Source organism: Chroicocephalus ridibundus, unplaced genomic scaffold (assembly GCF_963924245.1).
Source record: "Chroicocephalus ridibundus unplaced genomic scaffold, bChrRid1.1 SCAFFOLD_37, whole genome shotgun sequence".
Taxonomy (NCBI): Eukaryota; Metazoa; Chordata; class Aves; order Charadriiformes; family Laridae; genus Chroicocephalus; species Chroicocephalus ridibundus.
In genome coordinates this window covers 1,285,276-1,298,791 of record NW_026961439.1, presented here as the reverse complement: position 1 = coordinate 1,298,791, position 13,516 = coordinate 1,285,276, and the positions used below count along the sequence as shown (strand labels likewise).

The 13,516-nt window shown below is 43.5% G+C and overlaps 1 protein-coding gene across 1 annotated transcript in view; it reads right to left on the bottom strand.

Moving 5' to 3' along the window:
• Positions 1 to 13,516, bottom strand: part of TULP3 (TUB like protein 3) — a 45,499-nt gene that overhangs the window by 19,659 nt on the left and 12,324 nt on the right. The gene's annotated exons all lie outside the window — the stretch shown is intronic.

Below are 13,516 nucleotides of genomic sequence, written 5' to 3'. Positions count from 1 at the left end.
ATAAAAAAACCCACCATGCTTCACATTCTGTCATAAATAGGACCAAACTGTAGTCTAATCACCTTAGTAAACTTTTCTGAAAACACTTTGTAAGCAAAAAAGGCTTCATTACTGATGGACAGATTATGAGCCACTATTGAGGCGGGCTACGAGACAATTTATATCTGAAAGCTTTATGCAGTTGAAACCAATTCAGTAAAGTCTCTGCTCCTTCATAAAATACTCAATTCCAAATTAACTCAGAATTTTAGGTTTTGTCTTGGAGTCAAATCTACACCATTCTCTCCTCCTACCAGACCTCACAGAACTACTGTGAATATCTATGAGAATCTGCATTTGCAACACCTGGTATTAATTCCTAGAGATGAAAAAAATAATTATTTAATTATATAAGTGTTTTAACTTTCATAAGAACTCTAGGTTTTCATTCTAAGTTGTGTTCCATATAGACTTCCCATTTCCTCTTGTCCGATAATGAATTATTACATAAAGTGCCATTTAGAGCAGTTAACCCTACAAAGAAGGAAGGCTAATTGACAAGTAAGCACATATTCTGCCTACCACAGCTATGCACTTTCCTCCTACACATCTTTCACAAAGACCCCTCTGGAAGCGAGAAAGCAACAGGAAGAAGATACTGAATACAAGAAACAGACAAAAATTATATTTTTTTTATTGATGGCACGCAGAAAAGCAGGGCTAGCCAAAATTTCAATTTAAACAGGAAATTGTCTGGTCTAGGTACACAGAAATGTCCAATGATGCGAAGTCACAAGCTGGCAGACAGTGCTGCATATAACCCTAACAAGGAAAATCGGAGCCATGGTGCAACCTTCCTTCCAGCACTTGGTCATCATAGAAGTGTAACATAATAACCAGATGAAAAAGAGCTTCCCACACATACACACGCTTCCAACTTTTTTCTACCCACCACAGCGGGGTTAAGGCTGTACCAGAGTCACTCCCACAGCTCACCACTAAGGAATGCATGTAGCATGCTCATACAGCTGCAGGCTTCAAACAGGAATCCTCCTTCAGATGGACTGACTACGGACCGGACCGGTACATCTAAGTGCTCTTCAGACATGCCCATGCACAACCACTACGCCCTTCACTATGCTTTTCTCTGTGAAGGGTTTACGTGCAACAAGAGGAGCTAAACATCCAGTAGGAACAGGAAAAATAAGCAGCATTGCCGTAGCTACAACAACACAGTTCAAAGCAGGAAAAAACACCCCAACCACCAAACCAGTCACCCATTTACCTTTGATAAATAAGAACTGAAAATTTTCAAGGAGCCTGTCACAATCTTCCCAACCATTCCGGTAGAGCACACTACACGAAACCCTGCCCACCAAATCCTCTGCTGCATTTACCAGAATCCACTAATTCTCCTGCTAAAGCTAACAGACTAAAGGTAACCTACTAAAGGTAACAAGACACGCCATAGAAAAAGGAAAAATGGCCCAGAATGTAACATAGAAGTGAAGAGTAATGATTACCCAGGATAAGGAATAAAAATGAGAGTGGGAAAGCAACTATTTTACAAAAACACTCAACTAAGAACAGCACGTCTGAATGTGGGAGAAGACAGCAAGATACAAAGGGGTTCACAGATCCACCCCTCCTCACTGGTCCATTTCCAGATTAACATAGTCCAACATGAAGCAAAAAGTCTTGTTTTTAAGTGATACCACCTCAAATTCCTGCTGAAATCGGAATTCGCCTTGTTTTCATATCATAAACAGAAATTAAAGTGTTACAATAGGAATACGAATGACAAATTTATTATATATGTATTTGCTCTTTCCTCACCATTTTAAGAGTATCAGACTAATGACAATGATGAGATAACTCGCAAATTATTTAATAGATGTTCATATATGCAATTAAGGCTTCATTTTTATGCAGTTTCTTTTAATTTCTGTAAAAAAGGCGCACTACATGTACTGCCAGTTCTTTCAGAATGGACATATGATTTTTCAATAAAACACTGCAATTTTGGAATTACAAACTATGTTGTAAAGCATACATATGGATAGACAGAGTTAACACTCTTGTTTTCATTACAACTTTTCTGTGTACCTGAATATATTATATTTAAAAATGTCAAAATATTTATCTTCTAAGCACTTGGTAATAACTACCATTGAATCAGTCAAATACAAACTCCCGGTATAACACAACTCCAAGAATAACGAAATACCCTCATATTAAACATAAAAAATAGGGCAAGAAAGCAATCCACCAGTCTGAAAATGGTGGATTCCCATTCTGTCCGAGGTCCACACAAGAGAAAGGACTCTGAAGAGCTGAAGAGGGTTCAGCAGAAAGCTGAACAAATCGACAACGGACTGTAAAATGCACCTATTAGCAAGATTTGAATGCACCCTACAGTTTATTCAAGAGAAAATTAACCAATACACTCCACTGTATTCCATGGATTTGAGGACACAAGGGACTATTGATGAGAGAGACGACAACAAAATCCAGTCATACATAAATCAGACTGCAAATAAACTTTTTATTTAACAATGTGTCTAATTAACCACTGAGATACCACTGGATAAGGGGAGAGCAACAGACATCATCCACCTGGATTTGTGCAAAGCGTTTGACACTGTCCCGTATGACATCCTGGTCTCTAAATCGGAGAGAGAGATTAAGTGGATGGATCACTTGGTGGATAAGGAACTGGCTGGAGGGCTGCACTCAAAGGGTTGCAGTCAATGGCTCAGTGTCCAAGTGGAAACCAGTAATGAGTGGCGTTCCTGAGGGGTTGGTATTGGGATCAACACTGTTTAACATCTTTGTTGGCAACATGGACAGTGGGATTGAGTGCACCCTCAGAAAGTTTGCTGATGACACCAAGCTGTGTGGTGCGGTCAACACGCTGGAGGGAAGGGATGCCATCCAGAGGGACCTGGACAGGCTTGAGAGGTGGGCCCATGTAACATGATGAAGTTCAACCAGGCCATGTGAAAGGTCCTGCTCCTGGGTCACGGCAATCCCAAGCACAAATACAGGCTGGGCAGAGAATGGATTGAGAACAGCCCTGAGGAGAAGGACTTGGGGGTCTTGGTTGATGAGAAGCTCAGTACGAGTCAGCAATGTGCGCTCGTAGCCCAGGCGGCCAACTGTATCCTGGGCTGCATCAAAAGAAGCATGGCCAGCACGTCGAGGGAGGTGATCCTGTCTCTCTACTCCGCTCTGGTGAGACCCCACCTGGGGAACTGCATCCAGGTGTGGAGCCCTCAGTACAGGAAAGACATGGACCTGTTGGAGCGAGTCCAGAGGAGGGCCACAAAGATGATCCGAGGGCTGGAGCACCTCTCCTGCGAAGACAAGCTGAGAGAGTTGGGGTTGTTCAGCCTGGAGAAGAGAAGGCTCCAGGGAGACCTTATAGCAGCCTTCCAGCGCCTAAAGGGGGCCTACAGGAAACATGGGGAGGGACTGTTTGTGAGGGCATGTAGTGATAGGACGAGGGGTAATGGCTTCAAACTGGAAGAAGGTAGATTTAGATTAGATATTAGGAAGAAATTTTTTGCCATGAGGGTGGTGAGGCACTGGAACAGGTTGCCCAGGGAAGTTGTGGATGCCCCATCCCTGGAAGTGTTCAAGGCCAGGCTAGATGGGGCTTTGAGTAACCCGGTCCTAGTGGGAGGTGTCCCTGCCCACGGTAGGGGGGTTGGAACTAGATGACCTTTACAGTCCCTTCAAACCTAAACCATTCTACAATTCTATGATTGGGATGCGTCATGGAGCTGTGGATTTTCAACAGAAAACAACAGGTTTTAATCAGCGTTGAATGTTTTTATTCTAAAAACTGCTGTCATGGAGTAAGGCTATGGTCTACCTCCGATTTCAGGTGTGGTTATCCCAGATGGGAGAGCTAAGCATTCTTCTTCCAAGTTATATCAAGGGACCAATTAAGTCCCCTTTATATTCTGGCTGTTGAAGCTGTAAAGAGGCAAATAAAAGGTTGCCTTTATTATGGAGTAGTTTTGCAAGGAATTGACTGGTTGCAGCTGTGAGTGAGAGGCAACAAGCAGAGGAAGCAAAAAAGCCACAGGAAGAGCAGCCTGAAGAGAGAAAACGTTCTACATAATCCAGAATTCACTGGAAAGACAGCGTAAGGTTCTCTGGCCTCTTTTAATCATGTCAGACTAGTTGACAGAAACAGACTCCACCCCAACCTTAAAAGAAAATCTGACCCAAGAGAATGAAAGATAGCTCATTTTGCTTTTTAACTGTTCTCAGCTTATTTAGAGCATATATTAGCACTGTATATGCACTGAATTCTTGGTGAGAGAAATTCAGGAAGTATCACCTGTTTGTGCACAGCTTTGGGGAAGATACTAAAAATTTGGATGCTCCATAGTTTGGCAGAGAGATTCAGGAAAAGCTTCCAGCAGAAACTTTAACTCATTTTAAAGTGGACTAGATTTTGAGCTTACTGCGCCTTGTTACAAACAAGGTTGTTATTTTATATCAGTCTGCCACTTCTTTTAACAAAGAAAATCTTTCAATATTGATGGGAATATGAACCTATACCTTAACAATCAAGATCCTTACATTTCTAGCTGTTTCCATTGCTCTATTTCCTTTAAAGGAACTCCAAGGCACAATAAACTAAGACCATTTTCCTCCACAAATGTCTCAAACTTCCCAATATCTTATGTTCCATTTCTCACTCTACAGAGGGCTGCTTACATAGGAGCCTAATAAAGCTCATGTAACTCCTTTTTCCTTTGCAGGACAGCTTCCTAGTCTGGTATCAGCAGTGCCTGTCAGCAAAGTCTCTGAGCAATACTCCCAGAACGTAAGAATCAGGGAAGAAGAAGAATGCGGCTTGTGGCACATATCTTTGTCCACTAGATTTTATTTTTAGCTGTAGAAGCACAAGTAAAAGCAACTCCGCTAGAAAACGTGGAGTCAGCTGGTATGAAAGGGTTTTCAGTCTTAACTCTCCGAAGAACTTCCCTGGGAATTGTTCTCCTCGTCTGAACTACAGCTACGGAGGAAAACAGAAGCTGTAGAAAACAGATCATTTGAAGAAGGATCTTTTAAAAGATACATTCCAAACAATAATTGCAATACTGTCTCTGTAAACTGGTTGAGGGAAAAAAATTATCTGTAATGCACTTTCCAATCCATAAAAGGGAGGAGTCCCATCTGCTTTTCTTGCAACAGACATAACTGTAATTGTTTATTTCTGGCAAAATGTGTAACACAGCATCCACAGGAGTGGGGATTATCAAAGGTTTCTGCCTTCCCCAAAGCAGAAAAGTGGGGGGGTTTTTTTGGCAAACACAGGATATTCTTTCCTTCATAATTAAATGAACTACCAGTAAGTCTTCCAAGGTAAACTGGATCTGCTGCAAATCAGCCATAAAATGCCCCACCCGTTTCCAAGCGACACAGCTCAGGTTGCATCAACATTTCAGTTATAAGTTATTTTCAAGGGTTGATATTTCAACAAAGGCACGCTTTAGCCCTTGTTTGGTTTTTTTACAAAAAGAATCATTTCTCCAGTTTTACCTTTGATTCCTCCCCCAAAGAAACGTGCAGAGATTTCTAATGCCAATAGCATACTGTTTTGAGAAAGGTTTCACAAAATTTCTTTGGCAAGTCTTTCACCTACTGAACATATTATGGGAACAGTAACATGGCAACGGTGAACACTTAATTGTGGAAGCAATTATGAATGAGTGAATATATTATTGTGAATAAAAACTGTCTTGGATATGCTTTAATACAAAAATTATGTCCCACGTGATACAGCTTGAATGAGACTTATTTCAGAATATTTGAAAAGAAGTATAAAATGAACTAAGAGCAATAAAGTCAACTGCCAGACCAGTGTGGGGTGGGGGAGCAGAAAGACAAACATCTAGATCTGTGTGTCCTGCTCCACTTGATAATACATCTGAATACTCCAGGCACTGCATGCTCCTGCCAATAACTTGCAGCAACTATCTGAATGATTTACAATTTACAAAAGAAGATCCTAAAGAAGAACAAAGGCAAGTTAGTCCTTTACAACTTCTGCTTCTACCTACCTCCAAGTTTAAAAATGTAACTTCACTGCGGAATTATCAGGTACTTTTCTTTAAAGTCACATGGACTAGAAGCGTGCCAAAAACACCCATAACACACACACCCCAAATCCAAAACGGCTGGCACTCTGAAGAATATATATATATATATTCTTTGTATACATATGTATGTATATGTTTTGCCTTTATTGTGGCAAAACAGCTGCCCTAACAACTTCCCATCCTATTCCCCAGCAACAGGAACACCGTGATGAAGAAGGGAATTCAAGAAAAAACAATGAGATACACATGTGCTACAGGAAAATCTTTTGTTATAAAACATGAACAGGTTAATAATTATTTTTGTTGGCTAAGGCCAAGACAGCAGTGAATTTAATCCAAACCTATCCTTGCAGCACCATGTTCTCCATACTTGCATAACGCAATAATGCCATTAAGCGCACAATGCCCTAATAGTAAGTGAAGCGTACCTGAAAGTAACAGGCTGTTCAGGTTAAAACAGCTCAGCAAGAACACATTACACTTGGCCTAAAGGAGTTCTTTTGAAAATGCTTCCATTTTGTGGTGACCGTTCACATGCCAAATGTAACTTGGTAAAAAATAATGCAGTCTAGTACTGACTTCGTTTGAAAGGGACAGTTGGATCTGGTGAATCAACAAATGGTTACAGAACTGGTGCCACAGACAGGGATTTAGCTACTTAGACCATGGGAGTCGCTGTGAGAAACCTGGCCTACTGGGGCCATCTGTCAGAGAAGGGGAAGAGCATCTTCGGTCATAGGCTTGCCAAGCACATGAAGAGGGCTTTAAAACTAGAGATGCCAGGGGAAGGGAATCTCAATACATCCCAATCCTACCAGTATGATGCCAATACCAGTAATAGATGCCCAGAGCCTGGAGAAGGGTCACAGGTCAGCAGGAGAGTACCTGGGGTGCATCACAAAGGAATTCCCATAAGTCAGGTTCGTCAGGGGCCCAACTTAATAAACAGGAGTTGTTAGAGACGTGCACACACCTGCAGGGCTAAGACATCACAGAGACATGGTGGGATGGCTCCTACGGCTGCAGTGTTGGAATGGAAGGATACGGGCTCTTTAGGAAGGACAGGCATGGGAGATGATAGGGGGGTGTCACCCTCTATGTCAATGACCAGCTGGAGTGCATGGAGCTCTGCCTGGGGATGGATGAGGAGCCAACCAAGAGCTTATGGGGTAGGATTAAACAGAGGGCAGGGACACGTGGTGTTACAGTGAAGGTCTGCTGCAGGCCACCTGACCAGGGAGACCAAGTGGATGAGGCCCTCTACAGACAGATAGGAGTAGCCTCACATTCACAAGCCCTGGTCCTCATGGGGGACTTCAACCACCCTGGTATCTGTTGGAGGGACAACACAGCAGGGCATAAGCAATCCAGGAGGTTCCTGGAATGTGTCAATTATAACTTCGTTCTTCAACTAATAGAAGATCCAACAAGGAGAGGTGCTATGCTGGACCTTGTTCTCACCAACAAGGACGGGCTGGTGGGGAATGTGAAGCTCAAGGGCAGCCTTGGCTGCAGTGACCAAAAGATGGTGGAGTTCAAGATCCTCAGGATGGTGAGGAGGGTGCACAGCAAGCTTGCTACCCTGGACTCAGGAGAGCAGACTTTGGTCTCTTTAGGGATCTGCTCCACAAAGTACCATAGGAACAAGCCCTGGAGGGAAGAGGGGCCCAGGAAAGCTGATTAATATTCAAGGATCACCTCCTCCAAGCTCAGGAGTGATGCATCCCAACAAAGAGGAAGTCAGGCGAAAACACCAAGAGGTCTGCATGGATGACCAAGGAGCTCCTGGACAAACTCAAATACAAAAAGGAAGCCTACAGAGGGTGGAAGCAAGGACAGGTAGCCTGGGAGAAATACAGAGAAATTGTCCAAGCAGCCAGGGATCAGGTTAGGAAAGCTAAAGCCCTGATAGAGTTAAATCTGGCCAGGGACATCAAGGGCAACAAGAAAGGCTTCTATAAGTATGTCAGTGATAAAAGGAAGACTAGGGAAAATGTGGGCCCTCTACGGAAGGAACTGGGAGACCTGGTTACCTGACTGAGGTACTGAATGACTTTTTTGCCTCAGTCTTTACCAGAAACCGCTCTAGCCACGCTGCCCAAGTCGCAGAAGGCAAAGGCAGGGACTGGGAGAATGAGGAACTGCCCACTGTAGGAGAAGAAAGTTTGAGAGCATCTAAGGAACCTGAAGGTGCACAAATCCATGGTACCTGATGAGATTCATGCACTGGTCCTGAGGGAACTGGCATATTAAGTTGCTAAGCCACTATCCATCATATTTGAGAAGTTGTGGCAGTCCAGTGAAGTTCCCACTGACAGTAAAAAGGGAAACATAACCCCCATTTTTAAAAAGGGGAAAAAATGACAACCAGCAGAATTATAGGCCACCCAGTCTCACCTCTGTGCCCAGCAAGATCATGGAGCAGATCCTCCTGGAAAGTATGCTAAGGGCTATGGAAAACAAGGAGGTGATCAGTGACAGCCAACCTGGCTTCACTACAGGCAAGTCATGTCTAACAAATTTGGTGGCCTTCTACAACAACATTACAGCACTGGTGGATAAGGGGAGAGCAACGGACATCATCCACCTGGATTTGTGCAAAGCGTTTGACACTGTCCCGTATGACATCCTGGTCTCTAAATCGGAGAGAGAGAGATTAAGTGGATGGATCACTTGGTGGATAAGGAACTGGCTGGAGGGCTGCACTCAAAGGGTTGCAGTCAATGGCTCAATGTCCAAGTGGAAACCAGTAATGAGTGGCGTTCCTGAGGGGTTGGTATTGGGATCAACGCTGTTTAACATCTTTGTTGGCAACATGGACAGTGGGATTGAGTGCACCCTCAGAAAGTTTGCTGATGACACCAAGCTGTGTGGTGCGGTCAACACGCTGGAGGGAAGGGATGCCATCCAGAGGGACCTGGACAGGCTTGAGAGGTGGGCCCATGTAACATGATGAAGTTCAACCAGGCCATGTGCAATCCCACGGCAATCCCAAGCACAAATACAGGCTGGGCAGAGAATGGATTGAGAACAGCCCTGAGGAGAAGGACTTGGGGGTCTTGGTTGATGAGAAGCTCAGTACGAGTCAGCAATGTGCGCTCGTAGCCCAGGCGGCCAACTGTATCCTGGGCTGCATCAAAAGAAGCATGGCCAGCACGTCGAGGGAGGTGATCCTGTCTCTCTACTCCGCTCTGGTGAGACCCCACCTGGGGAACTGCATCCAGGTGTGGAGCCCTCAGTACAGGAAAGACATGGACCTGTTGGAGCGAGTCCAGAGGAGGGCCACAAAGATGATCCGAGGGCTGGAGCACCTCTCCTGCGAAGACAAGCTGAGAGAGTTGGGGTTGTTCAGCCTGGAGAAGAGAAGGCTCCAGGGAGACCTTATAGCAGCCTTCCAGCGCCTAAAGGGGGCCTACAGGAAACATGGGGAGGGACTGTTTGTGAGGGCATGTAGTGATAGGACGAGGGGTAATGGCTTCAAACTGGAAGAAGGTAGATTTAGATTAGATATTAGGAAGAAATTTTTTGCCATGAGGGTGGTGAGGCACTGGAACAGGTTGCCCAGGGAAGTTGTGGATGCCCCATCCCTGGAAGTGTTCAAGGCCAGGCTAGATGGGGCTTTGAGTAACCCGGTCCTAGTGGGAGGTGTCCCTGCCCACGGTAGGGGGGTTGGAACTAGATGACCTTTACAGTCCCTTCAAACCTAAACCATTCTACAATTCTATGATTGGGATGCGTCATGGAGCTGTGGATTTTCAACAGAAAACAACAGGTTTTAATCAGCGTTGAATGTTTTTATTCTAAAAACTGCTGTCATGGAGTAAGGCTATGGTCTACCTCCGATTTCAGGTGTGGTTATCCCAGATGGGAGAGCTAAGCATTCTTCTTCCAAGTTATATCAAGGGACCAATTAAGTCCCCTTTATATTCTGGCTGTTGAAGCTGTAAAGAGGCAAATAAAAGGTTGCCTTTATTATGGAGTAGTTTTGCAAGGAATTGACTGGTTGCAGCTGTGAGTGAGAGGCAACAAGCAGAGGAAGCAAAAAAGCCACAGGAAGAGCAGCCTGAAGAGAGAAAACGTTCTACATAATCCAGAATTCACTGGAAAGACAGCGTAAGGTTCTCTGGCCTCTTTTAATCATGTCAGACTAGTTGACAGAAACAGACTCCACCCCAACCTTAAAAGAAAATCTGACCCAAGAGAATGAAAGATAGCTCATTTTGCTTTTTAACTGTTCTCAGCTTATTTAGAGCATATATTAGCACTGTATATGCACTGAATTCTTGGTGAGAGAAATTCAGGAAGTATCACCTGTTTGTGCACAGCTTTGGGGAAGATACTAAAAATTTGGATGCTCCATAGTTTGGCAGAGAGATTCAGGAAAAGCTTCCAGCAGAAACTTTAACTCATTTTAAAGTGGACTAGATTTTGAGCTTACTGCGCCTTGTTACAAACAAGGTTGTTATTTTATATCAGTCTGCCACTTCTTTTAACAAAGAAAATCTTTCAATATTGATGGGAATATGAACCTATACCTTAACAATCAAGATCCTTACATTTCTAGCTGTTTCCATTGCTCTATTTCCTTTAAAGGAACTCCAAGGCACAATAAACTAAGACCATTTTCCTCCACAAATGTCTCAAACTTCCCAATATCTTATGTTCCATTTCTCACTCTACAGAGGGCTGCTTACATAGGAGCCTAATAAAGCTCATGTAACTCCTTTTTCCTTTGCAGGACAGCTTCCTAGTCTGGTATCAGCAGTGCCTGTCAGCAAAGTCTCTGAGCAATACTCCCAGAACGTAAGAATCAGGGAAGAAGAAGAATGCGGCTTGTGGCACATATCTTTGTCCACTAGATTTTATTTTTAGCTGTAGAAGCACAAGTAAAAGCAACTCCGCTAGAAAACGTGGAGTCAGCTGGTATGAAAGGGTTTTCAGTCTTAACTCTCCGAAGAACTTCCCTGGGAATTGTTCTCCTCGTCTGAACTACAGCTACGGAGGAAAACAGAAGCTGTAGAAAACAGATCATTTGAAGAAGGATCTTTTAAAAGATACATTCCAAACAATAATTGCAATACTGTCTCTGTAAACTGGTTGAGGGAAAAAAATTATCTGTAATGCACTTTCCAATCCATAAAAGGGAGGAGTCCCATCTGCTTTTCTTGCAACAGACATAACTGTAATTGTTTATTTCTGGCAAAATGTGTAACACAGCATCCACAGGAGTGGGGATTATCAAAGGTTTCTGCCTTCCCCAAAGCAGAAAAGTGGGGGGGTTTTTTTGGCAAACACAGGATATTCTTTCCTTCATAATTAAATGAACTACCAGTAAGTCTTCCAAGGTAAACTGGATCTGCTGCAAATCAGCCATAAAATGCCCCACCCGTTTCCAAGCGACACAGCTCAGGTTGCATCAACATTTCAGTTATAAGTTATTTTCAAGGGTTGATATTTCAACAAAGGCACGCTTTAGCCCTTGTTTGGTTTTTTTACAAAAAGAATCATTTCTCCAGTTTTACCTTTGATTCCTCCCCCAAAGAAACGTGCAGAGATTTCTAATGCCAATAGCATACTGTTTTGAGAAAGGTTTCACAAAATTTCTTTGGCAAGTCTTTCACCTACTGAACATATTATGGGAACAGTAACATGGCAACGGTGAACACTTAATTGTGGAAGCAATTATGAATGAGTGAATATATTATTGTGAATAAAAACTGTCTTGGATATGCTTTAATACAAAAATTATGTCCCACGTGATACAGCTTGAATGAGACTTATTTCAGAATATTTGAAAAGAAGTATAAAATGAACTAAGAGCAATAAAGTCAACTGCCAGACCAGTGTGGGGTGGGGGAGCAGAAAGACAAACATCTAGATCTGTGTGTCCTGCTCCACTTGATAATACATCTGAATACTCCAGGCACTGCATGCTCCTGCCAATAACTTGCAGCAACTATCTGAATGATTTACAATTTACAAAAGAAGATCCTAAAGAAGAACAAAGGCAAGTTAGTCCTTTACAACTTCTGCTTCTACCTACCTCCAAGTTTAAAAATGTAACTTCACTGCGGAATTATCAGGTACTTTTCTTTAAAGTCACATGGACTAGAAGCGTGCCAAAAACACCCATAACACACACACCCCAAATCCAAAACGGCTGGCACTCTGAAGAATATATATATATATATTCTTTGTATACATATGTATGTATATGTTTTGCCTTTATTGTGGCAAAACAGCTGCCCTAACAACTTCCCATCCTATTCCCCAGCAACAGGAACACCGTGATGAAGAAGGGAATTCAAGAAAAAACAATGAGATACACATGTGCTACAGGAAAATCTTTTGTTATAAAACATGAACAGGTTAATAATTATTTTTGTTGGCTAAGGCCAAGACAGCAGTGAATTTAATCCAAACCTATCCTTGCAGCACCATGTTCTCCATACTTGCATAACGCAATAATGCCATTAAGCGCACAATGCCCTAATAGTAAGTGAAGCGTACCTGAAAGTAACAGGCTGTTCAGGTTAAAACAGCTCAGCAAGAACACATTACACTTGGCCTAAAGGAGTTCTTTTGAAAATGCTTCCATTTTGTGGTGACCGTTCACATGCCAAATGTAACTTGGTAAAAAATAATGCAGTCTAGTACTGACTTCGTTTGAAAGGGACAGTTGGATCTGGTGAATCAACAAATGGTTACAGAACTGGTGCCACAGACAGGGATTTAGCTACTTAGACCATGGGAGTCGCTGTGAGAAACCTGGCCTACTGGGGCCATCTGTCAGAGAAGGGGAAGAGCATCTTCGGTCATAGGCTTGCCAAGCACATGAAGAGGGCTTTAAAACTAGAGATGCCAGGGGAAGGGAATCTCAATACATCCCAATCCTACCAGTATGATGCCAATACCAGTAATAGATGCCCAGAGCCTGGAGAAGGGTCACAGGTCAGCAGGAGAGTACCTGGGGTGCATCACAAAGGAATTCCCATAAGTCAGGTTCGTCAGGGGCCCAACTTAATAAACAGGAGTTGTTAGAGACGTGCACACACCTGCAGGGCTAAGACATCACAGAGACATGGTGGGATGGCTCCTACGGCTGCAGTGTTGGAATGGAAGGATACGGGCTCTTTAGGAAGGACAGGCATGGGAGATGATAGGGGGGTGTCACCCTCTATGTCAATGACCAGCTGGAGTGCATGGAGCTCTGCCTGGGGATGGATGAGGAGCCAACCAAGAGCTTATGGGGTAGGATTAAACAGAGGGCAGGGACACGTGGTGTTACAGTGAAGGTCTGCTGCAGGCCACCTGACCAGGGAGACCAAGTGGATGAGGCCCTCTACAGACAGATAGGAGTAGCCTCACATTCACAAGCCCTGGTCCTCATGGGGGACTTCAACCACCCTGGTATC